At 36.7% G+C, this 24,789-nt stretch overlaps 1 pseudogene; it reads left to right on the forward strand.

The window, feature by feature from the left end:
* Positions 1-6,725: 6,725 nt before the first annotated feature.
* LOC111992316 (uncharacterized) lies at positions 6,726-24,541 on the forward strand (annotated as a pseudogene).
* The last annotated feature ends 248 nt before the right edge of the window (positions 24,542-24,789 follow it).

Below are 24,789 nucleotides of genomic sequence, written 5' to 3' on the forward strand. Positions count from 1 at the left end.
TTGTCCTTCCATTGAGAACTGGATTTGATATTGTTATGGGGTTTGGTTTAAGTCCAGAATTATAGTGCCCTGCACACAACTCCATTCGAACCTGTTGAATTGATCTTGGCTGTCTGTATTGTGTCCCATTATTGGACGAAATTTTGCCCTTTTTATTGATCTGTGTTGCACGTATCAAACAAAAATTGCCACAAATACAATAAGTTATTGGTTCTCATAATGTTATAGATACTATTTATTGGGTGTTATTTGATTCTCACAAGGGCATGGCACAACATGCCATGGATATTGATTTATATATAACTTGGATAGAGGATAATACAAGCATGGTCGAGTCTGCTTTGACCTATGATGTATCCGTTTTATCCTCATTTTAATAAAGTTACAATATTCTTATAAAAAAAAAATTGTTACCTTAATATTTCTAACTTTCCAAAATGATGATTTTCCCTCACTTTGTCAAGGTATGTTAAGAAAGTTGTTTATGCATATCTATTTCCTCGTGTTATGCATATGCTTAACACGATATGTGAATAGATAAACCCCTAAATTACACTCTATTGACACTTGCTAGTTTTGTGAAGGAACCACTAGCTTCACTCTGCAGTTCATTAAAAAGGCATAATGGAGATTCAAAATTATTTATATTTAAAAATATATATAATTATATATACATCTAATAGTTTTTTTTTGAGAAACATACATCTAATAGTTTGTATTCAACTATCAGATGTACGTCCTCTTATTATCAGTAATATTATATTTTTAGGAAGTAGTACAATAATTATGGAAACAACAAACATTTGTAGATGTCACCATCTCTTTTCCAGAAAACAGGTCAATGTGGTTTAAAATTCCTGTCTTCTTTCTGATTTTTTGTCGAATAGTTAGATGATATGAGTCTTTCAAGTACTTATGATGATACCACCGCACTTCTTTGGTGCGATGGTCACTCTACAAGTATAAGTGTTTGTGGAGTTGGGGGGGGAAGAGCCGAGGTTCAAGTTTTCAGGAAGAAGCTTCACACACATATACACTTAGATTAAGTTACAGTAGAATTCTATCTTGTATAAAAAAAAAAAAAGTACTTATGATGATGAAATATAATAAATATAAGGAAAAAAAGAAGAAGAAATTTAGGAATCATGAGCACAAAACTACAAATTAGAGCAAATGAATTAATAATGATGGGAAATAAATACATACACATTTCAAACCAACAAATCCTTAAACCCAATTATTTTCGCCATTCAACTCTTAGAACCTTTACTCAAAAAAAAAAAAAAAAAACCCTCTTAGAACCAGGAAATACATTGACTAATAAATAAGTCATCAATTGATATAATATGTAATGGATAACTACTTTTTATAAGCACATAACTACAAATTCATGAATAAAATGTGGACCTAGGAACAGGTAGACAGTATTACATGATGAACTGCGGAAAATAAGCCATAATAAAGAGGCACTTACACATGAATTAGAACATGAAGCCTGGAGGCATTTAAACATCACTACGAAAAAAAGGTAAGGTTATTGGGTTTTATTTTATTTTATTTTATTTATTTATGTTTTATACAATATAGAAATTCTATTCTAACATAATCTAAGTGTATATATGTGTGAAATTCCTTCTTGAAAACTTGAATCCCGACCCTTATATTTATGGAGTGATCATCGCACCAAGGATGTGTAGTGGTAACGATATTATTAAATATCTGTTCAAAAGTTGAAGTAACTACTAAATCCAGTAGATATTTAAAGACATGCAACATTATATTGAAGGAATGAGGTAAAGAAAGATGTGTACTCGATCACAAATGAAAAAACTATGACATTCTTGTAAAAAAAAAAACTCTGTGCTGAGAAGTCTAAGTAGTTAGTAAAGCGATCACTAGATATACGTGAAAATATGCAACATTATATTGAAGCAAAAAATAAGGTAAAGAAAAATCTATACACGCATACAAACACCAGGAATTTTGATTCTTGAAACAAGGGCAATGATCTCTAGCTTAAATGACATCTCTTCCTCCGACTCTTGTATGATATCTATAGCACTCACACCTTTCATTGGTCTCCATAATTTTTTAAGTGTGGTGGAAGTTTTACTCATTAATAACTTTGCTATTAGACTGTGCTCCCTTATTCCTCATCTTTTAAACGATCTCCATCTTCTATGCTCTTCTAGACCTCAAAATCTAAACCTCATGTACCTAAGACACAAAGCATTTTTTTTTTGTTAGTGGCAGTGCGGCTTGATGCATTTGAATATTGTTTTAAAAAAAATAAAAAAATTACTTAAAGTCTTAATCTCTATTGTCTATTATCTTGTTTTAAATACCAGATTACTAATTAACATGAATCATGTAAAATTGTTTTTTGAGAAAGTCTATAGACACAATAAATTTGACAAAAATTTTCACATTTGTTGACGTGGCAGATTAATAATGGTGAGTAAAAAAATGATGTTAGTAAGAACCTAGATGAGAACTAGTAAAAGTTTACCAACTCAACTGTTGTAAAAAATTTAATAATATTTTTGTGTATTTTGTTTTTTTTGAGAAGTGCTACATTCACAACATTTTCGCAACAAATCCTAAGTGTTAAGTTGTTACTAGTTCCACTTTTTTGCCTACCTATAACAACTAGTAACAACTTGCCCCATAGGATTTGTTGTGAAAGAGTTGTGAAAAATGTTGTGAATGTAACATTTCTCTTTTTTTTTTTTTTTTTTTCTCTTTCTTGTTTGTCATTTGATAAAAAATATTATTTTATTTATTGGAAAATATTTGGACTTAAATAATACTATTATAATGAAAGAAATAATCCTATCAGTTAAAAGTTTGGATTTTTTATTATTATTTATTTCTTATTTGGGCACCTTAAGTAATTACCTCATTTGCCTATACTATAAAACCGGCCCTGATATATATGGAGATAAGACACAATACACTCTCAAAGGTTTCTAGGCTTCCAGAAAGGTTCCTTTTTAGTTAATTAATTACTTTTAGATAAAATAAATATTATTGACTAAGTGTTTATTGTATTTTAGAATTTTTAAATGAAGGACTGTACACACCATATAGACAATGTAATTCGACGTTCTTTCTTTTTCGAATTTCTAGGAGAAATTACATTTTACCCTTTTAAATTAAATCCTCTTTTACACTTTCTCCCCTAAACTATTATCTACATAACACTATACCTCCATAAATTATTATTTGTGTAATACTTTACACCTCATCTCATAGGTAATAGTTATGGAAAGTAAATTTGCATTATCATAGTTTAGAAGGGTAAAGTGTAAAATGAGTATATTTTAAGGGGGCAAAGTGTACATTTTCATAATTTAGGAGTAAGTGTAAAATAGGTATAATTTAAAAGGTAAAGTGTAATTTTCCTGAATTTTTATGCCTCCATTATATAAATTTTAATATTTTTTGATTTCATATTTGTTTGTGTCGAACTAACCTTAGTGTAAAAAAATCTTAGGTATCTATAAGCCTTTAAAATAAGTGTTAAGGGGTTGAGTTGAATATTGTGGAATGCTTATGCCAAAAAAAGAAAAAAGAAAAGAATATTGTTGAATGCCCTAGATTCAAACCTTCCAAGAAAAAGGAAAGGATAAATGATATGAGAACTAACAATGCTTGTTTGCTTATGCATGCAGACACAATAAGTAAATAAAATAAAAGATAGGATAAATTACACTAACCTACCCTAAGGTTTAGAATAATATCAAACACATTCAAAGTTTCTTAAAAATAGCTAATTTGGTCCTTGAAGACAAACGGCATGTAACACCGTTTGTTTCAAACCCAAAGGTTTTTTTTTTAATAATTTTTTTAAATCTTTTATCCATTCTTTCTTCTTCTTATCCTCACAGAGTCACAGTAAACACCTCACCTCCACACATTGGCCTTCTATCTCTTGTTTCTTTTCCTTTGCCAAGCCAAATTAATCTTACCTCTTATTTCTCCCATCTCATCTTCTCTCCTGTCTCTATTTCACTGATGGAAATCCTTCGATGGTGGCTGGTGGGTCAGCCATTTTCAATGGGATAACTGGATTTGGGTTTAAAAAAAAAAAAAAAAAAAAAAAAACTGGGAGAGAAATTGGATTTGGGTTTAATAGCAATATTGTGATGGAATTTTGGACCTTGGCTGGTGTGATTGGGTTAAGGTCATTTGGGTTTTCATGGGTTACTTTGTGAAAGAGATGAAGATGTTCCTTTTGGTTTTCTTGGCAACCAAACATTAAGTAAAGGAGTCTAAAGAGTAGATGAGACTATATGGGTTGTCCTTTTGATATTTTGGCTACTAAATTAGGAATGAAGAAGATTTATGAGGTGTACACTTGTATTTTTTATTTTCTTGGCTGCCAAACACAGAATGAGGAAGATCCATGTGACTTTTTCTTTGGATTTTCTTGGCTACCAAACACAAAATTATTAATAATTTTATTTTAAGAAAAAATCTAAGAAAATCGTTGGTGTGGTGTTGATGAAACATGAAATGGTGTGGTGTTAATGTCCCACTTGCTTGCTGTCATTGTAGTCTTCCTGTAGAAATCCCAAGTAGCATTGCAGGAGAGAATGCACAAACGGCCTTACACGCCGTTAATGTTTAAAGGACCAAATTAAACATTTTAAAGAAGATTTAGATATTTTTGGCATTCTTCTAAACCTCAGGTAAGTTATTGTATTTTACCCAAAAAGATAATCTATTTGAAATATGAGAAAACGCTTGTTGACTTATATTCTCGGGTGCACATACACATAAAAAAGTCACTACCAAAAAAATGGGGTCCTATAGAATTCTTCTCTTGTAGAGGGTAATGATTGTCAAATGAATTTTTATTTTTACTTTTATTTTTTATCTACTTATAAACTGACGGGACTAACGAACTCATTTATCGAAGATGACGACCATGATATCGACGAAGATATCCCTGGACAAGCAAATTAATACCCACGTCATTGACGAAGGCAGGAAGGCCATTCAATGCAGCACAATTACACCAAGAACGGTTACAAGGCCAACTGTATGAACCGTTGGAGCACATTAAAGCCATATTACACAGCACCAGGCGTTACCAAAAGGAGCATTAAGACTTCCATAACTACCTTAACGGCTAGAAGCTGTGAAAGCCTATATAAAGTCCACACATTGCCAAGTACAAGGTACATACATACATAGACACTAAGAGATCTCTTTGATTCTGTTCAATTACATTGTTTATTCCCAAGAGAGTTTCGTATATTGACTTTGGCATCGGAGGCATTGTGGCAAACACCACACCGGTGAACACCTTTGAGAGTATGTTCATACAGGCTGAGGATAGCTTTCATCTGACTAACTCGACTGACAAGCTTACGCTTCATCAGTATAACTCTACTGACGAACTTACGCTTCATCAGTTTGGCACCGTCTGTGAGGACGTGATGTTTTCATTTTCATATTCGAAAACGCTGCTTCCATTAACTTCAGTATTCAGATGGAGTCCAATCGAGATTCCGTAGCCTTGGCTCAGCAAGTGCAAGCTCTTGCGGCCACCATTGAAGAACTTACTAGGCAAAATCAAGAAATGAAGCTACGGCTTTAACAGGAGGAGAATCGATCCAAAAACAACGTAGAGGACAAGGGAAATAGCCATAGAAGGAGTGACCATGGAAGACCCATTACTCCGGCAGAACAGAATTCAGATCTTCTTCAAGAGATGAGGAAGGAGATGGACGAGTTGAGAAATGCCATCAGAGAGAAGACAGACCAGAGCGTGGGCAGAATGGTAAGGGCAACAGACTTGCCTTTCACAACGGCGGTCCTGGGATGCCCAGTACCTTTGAAGTTTCGGCTGCCACAACTTGAGCCGTTTAACGGGCTCAAGGATCCCCAGGACCACCTCAACACCTTCAAGATGACACTGGGCCTTCAACAGCCCCCTGATGAGATAATGTGCCATTCTTTCCCCACCACTTTCAAAGGAGCAGCGAGGGAATAGTTTACCAAGTTGCCAACATCATCCATCGATAACTTTGAACGGCTGAGCAGTGCCTTTTTACATCATTTCATTGGAGGACAACGTCCTAAGAGGCCGGCAGATCATTTACTCATCATCAAACAAGGAGAGAAAGAAACCTTGAGGTCCTATGTGAAATGCTTCACTCGGAAAACCCTAGAGGTGGACGAAGCTGACGATAAGGTGCAGTTGACGACCTTCAAAGCGGGACTACGATCCAAGGAGTTCGTTTCTTCACTCACAAAAAATCCTCCAAAAACGATGGCGGAGATGCTCCTGAAAGCATAGAAGTACATGAACGTAGAAGAAGCACTGGCTGCCATAAAGGACGTGGAAAAACCAGGAAACAAGGAAAGGAAGGAGGACGAACGTAGAGGACAGAAAAGGGACTGCCCAGATCGTCGGTTCAGTGACGAAGGTGACGAACCGAACATTACTCAAGATTATCAAAATCATGCTGGACGATGCAAAGGGTGCTTGGCCAGAAGAGTTGTCCAATGCCTTGTGGGATAACAGAACCACAACGAGAACCCCGTCGGGAGAAACCTCCTTTAGACTCACCTACGGCACTAAGGCAGTGATCCCGGTCAAGATAGGAATATCCAGCATCAGATGAGAGTTTTTCAAAGAAGAAGACAATGAAGATCGTTTGCGAGTCAACTTGGACCATCTGGACGAAGTAAGGGACAAAGCTCGTAGCAAAATGGCGGAGTACCAGCAGAAGATGACCGACTATTACAACAAAAGAGTAAAACTCAGGCGATTTGACATAAGTGACCTCGTCCTGCATAAGGTCACCACGGCGACTAGAGATTCTGCCCAAGGAAAGCTCAACCCCACATGGGAAGGACCTTACCGAGTCACCCACTACTCCAAACAAGGTAGCTATCACCTGGAAACCCTAGACGGAAAGAGGCTCCCGAGGCCATAGAACATCGAGCACTTGAAGAAATACCACCAATAGATGTAACAGAAAATGTATCCGTCATTGAAATTAATAAATGAATTATTCAGCTAATGTCTCCATAACAAGCAGGTCTGAGCAGCTACAAGTCTCAAAAATGTCTAAGTAACAAGATTCCGCCTCGAGGGATGTAAGTTACTGACGATGACAAGATCTCTAAAAGGGTGTAAGTCACAAAAGCCAAAAATGGCTAAGTAACAAGATTCTACCTCGACGGATGTAAGTTACTGACGATGACAAGATCCCTAAAAGGGTGCAAGTCACAAAAGCCAAAAATGACTAAGTAACAAGATTCCACCTCAACGGATGTAAGCTACTGACGATGACAAGATCCTTAAAAGAGTGTAAGTCATAAAAGCCAAAAATGACTAAGTAACAAGATTCCACCTCGACGGATGTAAGCTACTGACGATGACAAGATCCTTAAAAGGGTGTAAGTCACAAAAGCCAAAAATGGCTAAGTAATAAGATTCCGCCTCAACGGATGTAAGTTATTGACGATGACAAAATCCTTGAAAGGGTGTACCATAAAAGCCAAAAATGGCTAAGCCAAAAATGACTTAAAAAGGTGTAAGTCACAAAAGGTACTGACGAAGTTATAGACAAAAGGTACTGACAAAGAGAAGGGAAGAAGTTTAGAAACAAAGGCTCAAAAAACTGAAAACTAGCGGGAAACCTAATGGTCACACGAATTGGAGTTATTTACAGCCCAAAACCTTTCACATTTTACGGTCGTCATGATGACCACAGAATCGGGGGGCAGCTGATGGGACTGACAAACTCATTTACCGAAGACGACGACCATGATACCGACGAAGATATCCCTGGATGAGCAAATTAATACCCACGTCATTAACGAAGGCAGGAAGGTCATTCAATGCAGCACAATTACACCCAGAACGGTTACAAGGCCAACTGTATGAATCGTTGGAGCACATTAAAGCCACATTACACAACACCAGGCGTTACTAAGAGGAGAATTAAGACCTCCATAACTACCTCAACGGCTAGAAGCTGTGAAAGCCTATATAAAGCCCACACATTGCCAAGTACAAGGTACATACACACATAGACACTAAGAGATCTCTTTGATTCTGTTCAATTACATTGTTTATTCCCAAGAGAGTTTCTTATACTGACTTTGGCATCAGAGGCATTGTGGCAGGCACCACACCGGTGACCACCTTTGAGAGTATGTTCATATAGGCTGAGGATTGCTTTCATCTGACTAACTTGACTGACGAGCTTACGCTTCATCAGTATAACTCTACTGACGAACTTACGCTTCATCATAAACCAAGCAAGTAAATATTGTACTCAGCTCATTTTCTTCCATTCTCTCTTCCTTTTATCCAAACACATAAATATAAACATTTTTTTTTTCTTTCCTCTGTCTTCTTTACCTTTTTCCTTTTCCCACTTCCCACAGCGTTGCCAAGTTGAATTTTAGTCATTTCTAAATTATAGAGTTCACTAGTTCCTAACCTAAACCATATATTTTTATTACTTGAATGATTTAGACTGAATTCAAAGTAGAGAAAAGAATTAACTTAACAGTATTCATGCCTTTATATTAATTAATTAGAGTGACGTCAGTAATAATTTCAAGAATTAATTAATGGACCGTAGTTTCTTTTAATTGATTCCCAAGGATCAAGTTTCATAAAAGAAGCTAACAGGGGCTTGGCTCAACTGGCAAGGTTCGGACGCTTCGTGCAACACACTTAGGTTCGAATCCCACTACCAACAGGAGTCTGTTGGTGGGCATCCTTAGTGGGGTAACCCCCCACACGGGTGTGTAAAGGGCTGGCTGGTTACAAAAGGGCCCGCTAACCTGGCTGCCACCTGGCGCCCTGCATGGGGGAATAATATAATCATAAAATCCCCCATTTTTCATTCTCAAAAAAAAAATATATATATATATATATATATATATATATATTTTTTTTTTTTTATGGAAATTGAAAACATAAAATAATGTAACTTACTATAAATAGTTGCCAATTAGAATGTTCCTCTACCATAAGCAAGATTAAACATGACTATAATGTCTCTTAAATCTTTTTTCTTCTTCTTCTTCTTCTTCATCATCTACATCCTTGGCACAAATACAGATACTTTCACATCTTCACCATGATATAATTTATTATGTATAAAGAATATTGGGCGTAGATCGTATCAATATGAGCATGTTTGATTGTCTGACCACTTGGACATAACATATTCTTTAATGAACTTTGTTTTTTTTTTGAGAAACTTTAATGAACTTTGTTAATTTACCTTTTTTTCCCCATAGATATGAAGAATTGCAATATATATGACCAAGAATGCTTCATATTTCCCAAGCAATGCAAAGAAATATATCGAAAACGTGGAGAAAATGGGCAAATGCCCCTTTCAAAAAAAAAAAAAAATCCAGCATTTTGCCCTATTTCCCAAATTAATTAGGGAAATGACCCTCTTTTGAAACTCAATTTTGAGAAAATCGAGTTTTAACAAAAAAAATTTTTGGAGCCCTATAGTGACATTTTAAGGAGCCTATAGTGACGTTTTAAGGACCTATCCATGAAGTCGAGTTACATGCAATTTTTTTTATAGAGTTACAAAACGTCATTATAGATCCTTAAAACGTCACTATAGGCTCCTTAAAAATGCCACTATAGGGCTTAACTTGATTTTGAGAAAATCGATTTTCAAAAGAGGGGCATATTCCTAATTAATTTGAGAAAGAGAGTAAAATGCTGGATTGTTTTTTTAAAAAGGGCAAAGGCCAATTTTTTCCTCGAAAACGTAGAAGCCAAACATGGTTAGGAATGTGCATCTATTCACCTCATTGTAACAATCAATGTTAAAAAAGGAAGGGGGCACTCTGTGGAAAATGCGATCATTTCTCTCGCGGATGTTATTGCTATGCCTATCATTAGAATGCTGTCAATTGTAATTTTTTTTTTAATTATCGGAGTGAATTATATTTATATGTATAAAAGTGTTAGGATATATGTGGAACTTGTTAGAACATATGTTATTATAAATTGGCTAATCCTTTGAGAAAACACATTTTACTTGTAATTTGGTAGATTTAGGATGAGTTTAGTACTTCAAGGAACAAGAGTTCAAGCCTAGTATTGAAGTCATGCAAATCTATCCAAGAAACAAGTGAAGAAGTGTTGTTCATTAAAGCTCAATAGATAATATCTATCGAGGTTTAATAAGAATTCTCAACAGCTCTCGACGGAAGCAATATCTATTGAGAATTACGAAATTTAGATTTCCAGATCTATTTTTCAAACATATCCAAGTTATTTGTGTAGAGTTTCTTTTCTTGCAACTCTAGACATATATAAGGATTATTTTAAGGGCCATCAAAGGTGATGCAAGGTTATGCAACTTGATGCAAAGTGATAACTCATGCATATTGTGACCGGAGACAATTTGCCTTAGTTCATCATCTTCTTTGTAAAAGCTACTGCATATTTGTGTTAAGGGTTTTGTAACCAAGAAGCTTCTTGATCTTCATCGTCTAGATGAACTGAAGAACTTTGCAGCCAACATCTTTCTCAAGTTGGTGTGTTAGTCACGTACTTGGATTCGTGCATCGATTGGTTAGTTATGTACTGAGAGTCGTGCATTGAAAGAAGAAATTGTCACTACATTACAAGTCCAATTGAGTATTGGGGTAAGGGTTTAACTGTAGGTTAATATTAGGTACTAGGATTCCTTTTACATGTAACCGCTTGTTTTGATAATAGTAGATTCTCAGGACTAGTGACCTTAAATTCACCTAATGGGGTTTTGCCTCGGTGGTTTTTCCCATTCATAAACAAATCACCCATGTTAAATTTAATTTTCGCTGCATTTAGTTATTTGGTGATTTGTTTGTGCTACCACGCTTATTACATGTAATTGAATCTAATTAATTTCACTTGGCTAATTAATTTGATTAAGTTACTAAAGGAGTCAATACATTCTTGGCCCATTAAGTGTTATCAGAGTGGGCACACTCTGATTAAGGTTAATCTTTGCTGTTTGATCCATGACTCCTGTTTGTCATGGATAGAGGACAATCTTTAATTATACCTCAACTCCTAGAACATTCCTTCCCTCCTCCTCGAAGCCTCCGACGTCGTTAGAGCCCTGTCCGAAATAACTTCCTCGACGGCTTTCTTTTAGACCGAGCCTTCCAAATCTTCATCATTGCTTACCCTGAAGCCCAAAAGCTCCTCAACTACCAAGCCTTAAACCTCTAAAAGTTCTATTCAGGCGCTCAAGCTTATTAGGATGGAAAACTCCACACCGTTGCAAATCTCCTATGCCATTTCTGGGACTCCGTAAACTCCCTCCAAAACCCAATAGGATCACTTCTCGATAAGCTTCTTATTGCATCGAATATAATTCATGTTCTCACCAAATTTGACGAGGAAATTATCACGTCAAACAAAATTCCCACTATTGATTTGTTAAGGAAAACCGGGTTCTCGGACTCCATTGTCAGTAGATTCTTTAGGCCTTTCTTTGGTGGGATGTTCTTCGACAAAGACCTCGAAACCTCGTCGAGATTGTTCGATTTTATCTTCAAATGTCTTGCTCTCAGTCACAATGCTCCTCTTGCCAATGGCATTGCCACAATTCCACAACAATTAGGGGACAAATTACCACCCGGTTCCATCTTGTTCAATTCTAAGGTTGCTTCAATCGATTTCGATGGATCCAAATTTGAATCAATGCCGAGTTTAAGTTTAGAAAACAGTGATGTTTTGAGAAGCGAAGTTGGTGTCATAGTTGCCATTGAAGAACTTGAAGCTCTTAAGCTTTTGCGAGAGACAAAGCTAAACCCAAAACTAGTTCGAACCAAGGTTTGTTTATATTTCAGTGCGGATCGGACCCAAGTCCGGGTTCGTGAACTCATCTTGTTTCTAAACGGGTTGGGTAAGGGGATTGTGAATAACATGTTCTTCGCAACCAACATGGCTCCTTCTTATGGCCCACCAGACAAGGCTTTGATATAAGTGTCGTTGATTGGGATGTTTGAGGATATGTCCGATTATGATCTGACGGTTGAGGTTGTTCAAGAGCTTTTGGGTTGGTTTGGGGAGCAATAGTGAGGTTGTGGAGGCTTTTGAGAACGTATCGGATCGGGTATGCACAATCGAATCAATGTCCAACAACAGATTTGATGAAAAATCCGAGAGTTGGGTCGAGCGTGTATGTGTGTGGTGATTATTTGACTTTGGCTACATTTGATGGGGCTTTGGTTTCTGGGAGGACAGCAGTTGAAGCTTTGCTTAGAGATAGGGTATCCACATTTGTTTCATAACATATTGATTTATTAGTTAATTCATTCCCACACTCCCCCCCCCCCCTTCTCTTTTTGCTCATTGTCCTTCCATTGAGAACTGGATTTGATATTGTTGTGGTTATGGGGTTTGTTATGGGTCCAGTATTAGAGTGCACTGCACTCGACAGCATTCAGACATGTTGAATTTATTGCATGTTTGGTTGATTACATTGCGTCCCATTACTGTACAAAAGTCTTGCCCTATCATTGATCCATATTGCACATATCAAACAAAAATTGCTATAAACACAATATTTGTCACAATTGTTAAGTTCATAAGTTGTTGATACTCATATTGGCATGCTATGGAGTATGGATACTTTATTGTGTATTATTAAAAATTTGTTACCTCAATATTTCTAATTCTCCAAAATGATGATTTTCCCTCACTTTGTCAAGGTATATTAAGAAAGTTGCTTATGCATGTCTATTTCCTCTTGGTATGCATATGCTTAACACGATATGTGAATGGATGAACCCCTAAATTACACTCTGTTGACACTTGCTAGTTTGAGAAGGAAGCACAAGGTTCACTATGTAGTTCATTAAAAAGGCATATTGGAGATTTAAAATTATTTAAATTAAAAATAAATAAATAAATAAATATAACAATAACTTAGATCATTCACAATAGTGGTGGTAAACAATTTAACTTTTGGCAACTCAAAAAACTACTTTACTTATTTTAACACCTTACTTTATAATACACCCAACATCAAAGATTTTTTTTTTTTACCACTTCATTTAAATATTCTTTCGTTATTCTTCCTCTATGTCTCTGTCTCTCTCTTCCTTCCCCCCCCTCCCCCCTCTCTCTCTTCTTTGAAGCAAAAGCAACCAACTAATCCATACATCATTCTTCTTAACCCAGCAAACCCCACCTCTCTATTCTCAACCCTACAATCCCATACCCAATACCAGCCACCAGTATAAAAAGAAAAAAGAAGAAAACACTAGCCACCCTACCCAAAATCATGGTTTTCAAATTTGGACTATTTAACGAATTGTAAAAATGAGAGGTTCAAGGTTTTTGAAGTTGGATCGAGGTTGAATTGAGATGACTTGAGAGACCAATAAAAAAAAAGTTAAGACTCTATCCATTCCCTAATGAAATTTTAAAAATAAAATATAAACTAAAGCTAGAGAACTAGAAGAGTGGGAAAGGAAAAAAATTGTATTGTCCGCCAGTTTAAAATCAAAGCATAAGAATATAGGTTGTGGTTGACAGTCAGGTTGAGCAAATGAGAAGGTAAAAACACATAAATAACAAGAGAGAAGAGAGAGAGAAAGAGAAGGAACATATGCAAAAATAACAAGAGAGAAGAGAAAGAGAAAGAGAAGAAGAATAAAACATCTTACGGTGTTTTGAACAATGGAGATCAACTTTTGTAAGCCTGTAAATAAATAACTAAATAAAATATATAATGTAGTGGGTGAAAATATGATTCTATTGACTTTCCTACAATTAATTTGTTATTTGAAGGAGGCTTTGCTGAAACTAAGTACATCATAAGTCACTGGGAGGGTGTCCCCGGTAGAAGATACCTGTAAGGGTTAGAGTATGTATCTAATAGGATCAAAGAGTGTGTACTTGGGAGTGTCAAAGGGAATCCTTGGCCTAATGCACCTCGGCCAAGTTAGAGGGAGTACTTGGGAATGTTTGAGAGAGTGTTTTGGAAAGTCTTCTTGGCCAAAGGGAGTCTTCGGCCTAATGGACCTTGGCCAAGTCAGAGGGAGTACCTGGCAGTGTTTGAGAAAGTACTCTGGAAAGTCTCCTCGGCCTAATGCACCTCAGCCAAGTCAGAAGGAGTACCTAAGAGGGTTTGAGAGATTGCTCTGGAAAGTCTTCTCATTCAAATGGAGATAATCCCTCAAAGGGTCAAAGCTCTAAGAAAATTAAAAAGAATGAGAAAGTGTGTGTGTGTGTGTGTGTGAGAGAGAGAGAGAGAGAGAGAGAGAGAGTCCTTTTTTCCAAATGGTATCTTCCCATTTTATAGAGAACTATGTGGTTGTAGATGCTCAAGGAAATGTGTAGGCTTAATGTACAGAACATGTGTCACAATGCATGGCTCTTTGGTATTACATGTTCCTACTTTTAATTGGTTGATTCACTTTGTTTAAAAATGGGATCCCCCACAATAGCCCCCCAGTTTCCATTTTCTCAATCTGAGGAAGGGAAGTGGACATTGGATGCACTCTTGGGACCTCGGATAACTCGTGGTTTGGCCATACCTAGGCAGATAAGCCTTTAGAGAATTATGGCAGCGCTGGGCTTGGCCATACCTAGGATGGCCAAGATTTAGAGATTAAGGCGGTGCTGGGCTAGCTAGGGTTTTGATATAATGGCAACATTGGGCTCAACCATACCTATACTGGCCAGGGTTTAGAGATGATGGCGATGTTGGGCTCGGCCATACTTGGGTTGGCTTAGGTTTTGATATAATGGCAGTGCTAGGCTTGGCCATACTTGGGTTGGTCAGGATTTTGATTATTTGATGCCTTTTGAGGGAAACTTACAAGAGTCTTCTATGATAGACCACCCTAATCCAGCCCCTATTTGATGTGTGGCTAGTAGCTGCTTTTATGCAAGGACTAGACCTTAATCTCAAGTTGTACCATAGCTTTAGTTTGGTTCCCCACAGATGGCACCAATTGTAGTGGGTGAAAATATGATTCTATTAACTTTCCTGCAATAATTTTTTATTTGAAGAAGGCTCTGCTAAAACTAAGTACATCATGAGTCATTGGGAAGGTGTCCTCAGTAGAAGGTACTTGTAAGAGTTAGAGTGTGTATTTGATAGGATCAAAGAATGTGTACTTGGGAGTGTCAAAGGGAGTCCTCGGCCTAATGCACCTCGGCCAAGTTAGAGGGAGTACCTAGGAGAGTCTGAGAGAGTGCTCCGGAAAGTCTTCTCAACCAAAGGGAGATAATCCCTCAAAAGAACAAAGCTCTAAAAGAATTTAAAAAAATGAGAGAGAGAGAGAGAGAGAGAGAGAGAGAGAGAGAGAGAGAGAGAGAGAGTGTGTGTGTGTGTGTGTGTGTGTGTCCTCTTTTCCAAATGGTCTCTAAAAAAAAAAAAAAAAAACTACACTACCAAACGACATGAAAGCATGAAAGAAAGATGATTTGTCTTGATCATGGAAATGGAGACTTCTAGTTGATATGTTGATATGTTTTAAGAATTAAGACATATTGAACTGGACCGCTGTGAGATTTATTATTCTCCTAACGACTGTCAAATGATAATAAATCTCACGACTTCTATTTACATCAACTCTAAATCCTGAGAGAATAATGAACCTAATCATGAGGTGTAGGTTGCTTTGATATATCAAGAGTGAGATCTATAAGTCAAAGTCAAAACCTCAGTATATTGGGTAATTACATTTAATGTTGATGGAGCATATATTCTTATAATGGAATTCATAATCTCTTAACAAAGATATAAATTATTCTCTTGAGATAAGTTTAATGGGTTTGGTTATTTAGAGTGTTGGGCTTAATCACTTTAGTAAAAAGTTACTAAAGTATATATTTATGAAATTGGATTTCATAAATATATGATGAATAACATAAAGGATTAAACCGGGTACTCAAGGATTAAGATGTAGTAATCTTCAAAGTGGCAGTCTACATTCATAACTTTGTATTACTACGAATATTTTAATGAAGGGGTTGTATGTATAATAACGTTTTGGGATATAATTTATTAATAAGGCCTAGAGTGCAATTATATTTATATAGTGGTATTGAATATATATAATGGTAACTTTGGACTTGGCTCCCTTTTAATTCCACTCCAAGCAACACAGTTAAGCCCAATTGGAAAGACCCAAAAGGCTAGCCCAATTAGATAATTAGCTATATATAAGGAGAGAAACATACAAAATTTCATAAGTCTTTTCATATGAGTCTTTCATTAGAGATCAAAAGACATGAAATGGTTTGTATGTGGGTGTTGGACACTCTTTTATTCTCTCCTTGGAAACTGATTGAGAAACCACACTTCTTGGGCATCAAGTGGAATTGGAGTGAAGATTAAAAGTGTTCCCAAGTATTTCCAAGTTTGGGTTTTGAATTTCACTACATCAAGGTACGCTTTCTATTCTTTGTTCTAGAATTCATGGTTACATATTATCTTTCATGATTGAAGTAGATCCGTGTTTGTTGCTTCTGCTGTGTGTTTTGTATGAGATACAAAACCAGATTTTTCAACACCTTCATGAGGTAGTTTGGACACTTTATCCTCATATGACCAAAACCTTTGCACTCATGGCATTGAATAAGGGGTTTCTCATTCTTGCCCTTCCTAGAGGATTTAGATTTCCTAGGAGGTTTGCCCTTATCCTTTTCCCTAAATTGAAGAAGTTTTATAATCTCATCAGTTATGAAAGTTAGGTCATCATCCTCATCTTCATCTTCATCTTCATCTTCACTTTCACTTTCATCTTCATCTTCAAAGTCCTCATTCTCTTCCTCTATACCCTTAGAGCCAAGTTTTTACTCTTTCCACCTTTTTGTATTGAGCCGAATCTCATCTCATAGGTTTGAAGGTTCCCTACAAGCTCGGTCAAAGAAAGTTAATCAATGTTCTTCACTTCTTCAATGTTAGTGATCTTAGCATGGAATCTTTTAGGTAAGGACCTAAGGATTTTTCTAACAATCTTAAATTCTGCTATAGATTCTCTAAGGTTGAAAGCAGAATTCACAATATCTTTGAGTTTAGCATAGAACTCATCAAAGGTCTCATCCTCTTCCATTCTTATTTCTTCAAAACTATTAGTGAGTCTTTGAAGATTCACAATCTTTACTGCCTTGGTACCTTCATAGGTGGTCTTAAGAATGGTCCATGCTTCCTTGGCAACTTCTGTGGATGACATCTTCTTGAATTCCTGATTGGTCACCCCACAAAACAAAGCATTCAAGGCCCTACTGTTGGAATTTGCCGCTTTGATTATTTCTTCATCCCAATCCACCAGCGCTTCCTTTGGCTTAATCCAACCAATTTCAACAGCTTGCCATACCTGTTCACCTAGAGCTTGCAAAAAGAATTTCATACAAACTTTCCAGTACATATAATTAGTGCCATCAAATAACAAAGGGATCAAAAGAGATTGTCCACAATCCATGACAACGGGGGTCAAAGATCACACTTAGGAAATTAATCCAATCAGACTGTACTTGTTCTGATACCATTTGTTGAGAAATTTAGACCTCGATTGATAGAATTATCAAGTTTTAAACCCAAGTTGTTAATTGCGCTTATTATGAATAAAACTTGTTAAAACAAACAAACATCAATATCATGTCAAAATCATGCAACGAAAAAATAAATAAGACAAGATATAATGACCCAGGAAAACCAATGAAACAAACTAGTTTCACAGTAAAAAACCTGAGAGGAAACCTTCCCGAAAAGCAATTCACTACAATAAAGAGTAGTTTCAGATCTAGTACAAAACCTTTGTCCCTAGACTCTACAATCCCCGTAGATGAACTTACAACAAAAACCTTCTACCGCTTCAGAACCTCTGAACTCTTCAATATATGAACGCCACCCTTGTGAAGCACGAATCCCAGTACGTGACTAACCAAAGATGTACGACTCCAGTACATGACTAACACACTAAATTGAAGAAGATGTTAACTGCAAAGTTCTTTACTTCATCAATAATGAAGATCAAGAAGCACTTGGTTACAAAACCCTAAGGCGCAAAGACACAGTAGCTTTTTTCCAGAGAGAATAAGGCATCAGTCACCTTTTGCATTTGTTCTCCTTGAATTCTCTTATGTGACGGCCTCTAAAATAAGCCTTATATAGGTCTAGGGTTGTGAGAAAAGAAACCCTACACAAATACAAAAGCATGTGCCAAAAATCAGATCTAAAAATTTGAATTCTCGTAACCTCGATAGATACCTCGATAGCTATCTGTCAAGCCTTAGTAAACCTCGATAGATACCTTGATAGCTATCTGTCGAGCAGATGTTGAGCAACTATCGAGCTTTAATGAATCAATACTTCTTCATTTGTTTCTTGGACATACTTGCATGAATTCAATACTAGACTTGAACTCTTGTTCTTTGGAGTATTAAACACATCCTAGATCTACCAAATTAAAAGTAAAGTGCGTTTTGTCAAAAGATATGCCAATTACATAAAATGTTGACATATGTTCCTAACATGATCCACATATGTCCTAACAATTTCTTTTGACTAATATGTCTCTGTTTTAGCTTTTTCTCACATGTATATTTCTCTACTTCTCTATTTACTCTTTGATTGTCCTTCACATGTTAGATTAGGGTTTCCTTTCAATTAAATCTTTGATGTGCCATAAACATGCATATGATATGATCATGCATTGATGCATAGGTGTTGTGAATCCTGTGATGCAGTAAGGTAAGTGAGGTAAGACATGCATTCATATGAGCATGCATTTATCTTGTGCTTTGATGATGGATATGAACATGTTTGGTTGAATGATATCTTTTAATGTTAAGATGCCTATCACATGCTTGTTTAATTCTATCATCCCTATTCCTAAACTCTGAACCCATACTCTGATATTGCAATTAGTCCTTCAACGTAAAGGTGTTATATATATGGTTCCTAGACCTAAACTAGGTGGCAAATCTATTTCTTTTCTCCACCCCGGTTCACTCACCTGAGGCATGCTCCCCTCATTACGCCCACAATTCTCTTGCAGCTTTACTTTTCACTACCATATCATTTATGTAGGCTTCTATATTCCTCCCTAGCTGTACCTTGAACATTTTAGTAACCATCCTCTGATATGTCGACCCCGTGTTCTTCAACCCAAATGGCATGACTTTATAATGATAATTACCAGTGAGGGTGATAAAAGATGTCTTCTCTTGGTCTTTGGGAACTAGAACGAGCTGATGGTAACCCTGGAGGGCATCAAGGAAACTCATTCTCGAATGTTCGAAGGTAGCATTGACAAGTTGATCAATTTTAGGAACTGAGAAGGGATCTTTGGGATAGGCTTTGCTCAGATCCGTGAAGTCCACACCCGCCACTTCCTACCACCTTCTATTTTTCTTTTTTACCACCACCGTGTTAGCTAACCACTCGGGATAAATACCTTCTTAGTAGACCCGACCTTCTTTAGCTTATCTACCTCTTCCTTCACTGCATCAGTATGGATATCCGAGGATCTACATGATTTTGCTTCTTCGGTGTGTAGTTGGGATCCATGTTAAGTTGATGGCATATAAACTTGGGATCCACCCCAGTAGTTTCATACGGGTCCCAAGCAAAGACATCTACATTACCCATTAAGAACAGTAAAAATTTTACTTTCTCCGTGATTAGGAGACTCTTCCCTACTTGAAAATATCTGCCAACAAGGTCTATATGTTGGGGTTTATGCCCTCAAATCCAATTTATTGGCATGTCATAAATAATTAAATTGTTTAATTATATGAGATTATCTATAAATAAACTAATGGGACATTATCATGGTCTATGAGATGCATTGTATGTGATTTATGTGATTTAGTCATAGAAGATATAAATCACAGGTTTCTTGTAAACTCAAAACGTAGTTCGTAATCAATGATGAAATTGGGCGTTTCATCTACGAAGACTATAATGTATCAACTAAGATGATTTGTCTTGATCATGGAAGTGGAGACTTCTAGTTGGTAAGTTGATATGTTTTAAGAGTTAAGACATATTGAACTGGACTGCTGTGAGATTTATTATTCTCCTAACGACTGTTAAATGAATAATAAATCTCACAACTTCTATTTACATGAACTCTTAATCCTGAGAGAATAATGGACTTGATCATGAGGTGTAGGTTGCTTTGATATATTAGGAGTAAAATGTATAAGACACGATCAAAACCTCAGTATGTTGGGCAGCCGCATTTAGTGTTAATGAAACATATATTCTCAAGATGGAATTCATAGTCTCTTAACGAAGATACAAAATATTCCCTTGAGATAAGTTTAATGGGTTTGGTTATCTAGAGAGTTGGGCCCAACCATTTTAATAAGGAGTTACTAAAGTATATATTTATGGAATTGGATTTCATAAATATATGATGAATAACTTAAAGGATAAAACTAGATACTCAAGGATTAAGATGTAGTAATTTTCAAAGTGCCAGTTTATATTCATGACTTTGTATTACTACGAATATTTTATGAAGGGGCTGCATGTTCAATAAAGTCTTGGGATATCATTTATAAATAAGGCCTAGAGTGTAACTATATTTATATAGTGGTATTAAATATAATTGATGGTAACTTTGGACTTGTCAAGAGTTGACAGAAAAGCCCAAGACCCATTGGAGCTATTGTCTTATTAGTTCCTTTTAGTCCCACTCCAAGTCACACACTTAAGCCTAATTGGAAAAGTTTAAAAGGCTAGCCCAATTAGATAATCAGTAAGATATAAAGAGAGAAACATACAAAATTTTGTAAGTAACATGATAAAGAGCAATCATTGTGAAATGGTATGTATGTGTGAGCGAAAGCCACTTTCTTATTTTCTCCCTTGTACTGATTGATAGACCACACTTCTTAGGCGTTAATGGAATTGGAGTGAAGATTAAAAGTGTTCCCAAGTACTTCTAATCTTTTGTTTTGAATTTCACTGCATCAAGGTATGCTTTCTATTCTTTGTTTTAGAATTCAAGGTTACATGTTATCTCTTATGAATGAAGTAGATCTGTGATTGTTGCTTTCGTTCTGTGTTTTGTATGAGATGCAAAACCAGATTTTCCAACACTATATACATATTCTTCAACTGTTCACATGGATTCTTTGGGGGAACTATAGCTGCTATAACAGCTTGGAAAGCTTGGTTTCCGTTGTTTATTTGCGACTAATAGCAGCTATTTGGCATTATCGAGCTACACTCTGATCTCTCCAAAGCTCGTAATTACCTTAATTAGTCGGAAATTTCACGTTCTAGAGTAAAGAAGAGGGCATAGCCCCCATGGAATGGATCCACAAACAACCGAGAATGACCATGTAGGGAGAGTAGGAGTTGACCACTATGGAATCTACCAATTATTTTCTTCCGCCTACTTCCACGACTAACTGTATTTGGCCAGCTGGTGTCACCATGGTGCCATCAAAGGCCACTGAGGGGTGTCACACTAGGTTAAGTCCTTGGGGGTCAAGCTTAAACCCTCGTATAGATCGGGATACATAATTTCAACCCCGTTCCATTGGTCTATCACTACTCTCTCCACATCAAATCCCATACTTCACAAAGTAACCTCCAATGCATCATCATGGGGTTGAATAATACCCTTCTTATCCATTCTTGAAAAACTTAAACATTCTTCTTCCCACCGTGCCCTTTTAGAAGGGAAGGGACTCATCTTCGAGTACAAAACCAAGGCCATAATCAAAACTCAGAAAGCTACTTGCCCTGGTTGGCTCGTGGCTTTAGCGGCATGGATGACCCTATGTGTCCCAGAGAGGGAGCTAAGGCTTGCGACGAACTCGCCCCTTTCCCATCTCAGGGCTAGGGCTATCTCATGCTATGAATTCCTTTAGATGTCTCACTTTTTTGAGCTGACCTAGATGATCCTTCAAGTTTCGGTAATCCTCTGTCGTGTGACCCCTGTCCTGATGTTAAGAGCAAAAATGGCTTTAGTTTCTTCACAAGACGTCACCACTCACCTTGTTCGGCCATCAAAAGTAGGGCATATTATAAAGTTGTGATTTACAACTATGTGTTTTGTTGGATTTAATTTTGTACCAAATTTAATTGTAATTTCATTCAATCTTTTATACCCTATATTTATTGTGTGATTTAATTGTAAAGGTTGTGTGATAGAGAGAAAGTGTGAAGACTCAAGCAATTGAAGACTGAGGACTTCTTGCAGGTAGCTCGCGATTAAGCATCTCGTGAAGTGAGCCATGTGCCCTACACATGACTAAAATGCGAAGAGTTAGGATAAATGGCGACAACTGTGTTTCGTGAGTAGCTCGTAGGTAAGGCCTTCCCGTGAGACATTTGCGAGGCATTCTGTTTTGCCAAATTGTCAATTCTGATACATACTTTCTATGCCTACACTATTTATACCCACATTACTCACAGATGTTGAGGAGTGCTTCTGAGAGAAAACCCTAGCCAGAAACCTTGAGAGTTAGAGATTGTTATACCCACATTTCTTTTCACAATTTCTTGTGGATTTTCCTCAACTCCTACCTTTCCATTTCCATACCATTGAGAGGTTGATAGCCCAAACACTTACCACACCCTTTCAGAGTGTCAAGTGAGGTTTTGGTGCTGCTGGGAAGTATTGAAAGAGGCCAAGGATGGCAGATGCATAATGGAGTTTGTTGCGGGATTCAGAGAGCTAGACAAGACACGGTTCCGAGAAGCCTTGTTGGAGTAGAAGCTTGGAGGGCTTAGGTACATTAGGTAGATTAGGCTTGAAGGGTCTCTTGCTCACCCATGTATCCCAATTGATTGTCTAGTGGATTGATTACCGCTTGGAGGGAGGTGGAGAGGTTTTTCGTCGAGTTCTTTTGTTTCCTCTTCAATAACACATCGGTGTGTTATCTTGTGTTTGCATCTTTCTTCCATACTCCTTTACATTCCATTTTACTACTATGTTGCTATGAGTATGGATTAGAGTAGCTTATTTGTTTATCTGCTTGCATTTACACTATTCCGTACTTAGAATTTAGTTAGTGTAAAATCAATCGAGCCGTAACTTTTATTTATGGGTCTAAACAGCTCTTGTGTTTTCAACACATTTTCAAACTTTCAATTAGTATTAGAGCGGGTACACTTGCTGTGGTTTAAATACCTGAGTGTGATCCTAGACCCCTTGGTATGCCATGAAAAGTGATATGGCAAAGGCCAAATGAAGCATAGTAAAGGTGTTTGTGAAAATGACTCTATGAGCATATTTGGAGACTGTTCTTGTAATGAGCTTTTAGAGTTATTCAAATCAAAGAAACATGCTAGAATCTTTATACATATGCTGAATCTTTAGTTCATAGGAATCATGATATTCATAATAGATTATGTGAGTTGAATTCCTTAATTGATGAATATAAGAGAAGGAATAGACATTTGTGTGATAAACTTGATTGTCTGAAAAGAAAGCTACACTCATCTATGAATGAAGTAAAGAAAGATGGGTCTTGCTTTGATGGTCAAGAATGCCTATCTTATGCTTGTCTTTTTGTTTATACTGCATTGAAAGTGTTTAATTTAAGTTTGTGGTATCTTGACAGCGATTGTTCAAGGCATATGACTGGAGATAAATCTTTGTTCAAAACTCTTAAAGAGAAGGAAGATGGTTTTGTGACATTTGGAGATGGTAGTCACTCACAAGTTCTTAGAAAGGGAACCGTGGATATTCCAGGACTGCCTTTGTTAACTAATGTGCTATACAATAAAGGATTGAAAGTGAACTTGCTGAGTATTACTCAGATTTGTGATGAAGACTTCTTAGTCCGATTTTCAAAGAAAGGATGTCTAATCCTGAATGAAGAAGGTGTTCAAGTTTTGAAGGGACTTAGGACCACCGACAATTGTTATGGGGTCATTCCCAAACCAAGCATAGCATGTTAGAGTGCTCGAGTGAATCTTTTGGAGTTGTGGCATCAACTACTTGGACATGCTAATTACAAATAAGTGGCAAAAGTCTCGAAACTTGAATCTGTGGTTGGTTTACCAAAGTTTGGAAAATTTGAGAAGAATGTTTGTGGTCCATGTTAATTGGGAAAACAAACAAAGTCAAGCCATCCTAAAGTAAATACGATTGCTACTTCTTGCCCTTTAGAGTTACTACATGTGGACCTAATGGGTCCAACAAGAATAGAAAGCATGGTGGAAAGCGATATATATTGGTGGTTGTTGACTATTTCTCAAGATATTCTTGGGTGGACTTTCTTAGAGAGAAGTTGGAAGCATGTGACAAGACGGAAAGGCTATGCAAGAGGCTGCAGAATGAAAAAGGAGTTCCCATAGTTAAAATAAGAAGTGATCATGGGAAGGAGTTTGAAAATGCAAAGTTTGAAGCATTCTGCAATAAACACGGCATTAAGAAGGAATTTTCAGCTCCAAAAACTTCACAACAGAATGGGGTGGTTGAAAGAAAAAACCGGGTGATCCAAGAAATGGCAAGAGTAATGTTACTCAACAAAAACATTCCACAGAAGGCTGAAGCAGTGAATACTTCGTGTCACATTGTTAATAGGATTTACTTCTGAGCAGGAACAAAGAAGAATTCGTATGAAATTTGGAGAGAAAAAAAGCCAAAGGTGAAATATTTCCGAATATTTGGAAGCAAGTATTACATTCTCAATGATAGAGAGAATCTTGGAAAATTTGATGCTAAAAGTGATGAGGAGATATTCCTAGGCTACTCCACAAATAGCTGAGCATATAGAGTGTACAATAAGCATACTAAGACGGTGATGGAATCGTTAAACGTGGTCATTGATGACACTATCTCTGA

Source organism: Quercus suber, unplaced genomic scaffold (assembly GCF_002906115.3).
Source record: "Quercus suber isolate HL8 unplaced genomic scaffold, Cork oak 2.0 scaffold_86, whole genome shotgun sequence".
Lineage (NCBI taxonomy): Eukaryota > Viridiplantae > Streptophyta > Magnoliopsida > Fagales > Fagaceae > Quercus > Quercus suber.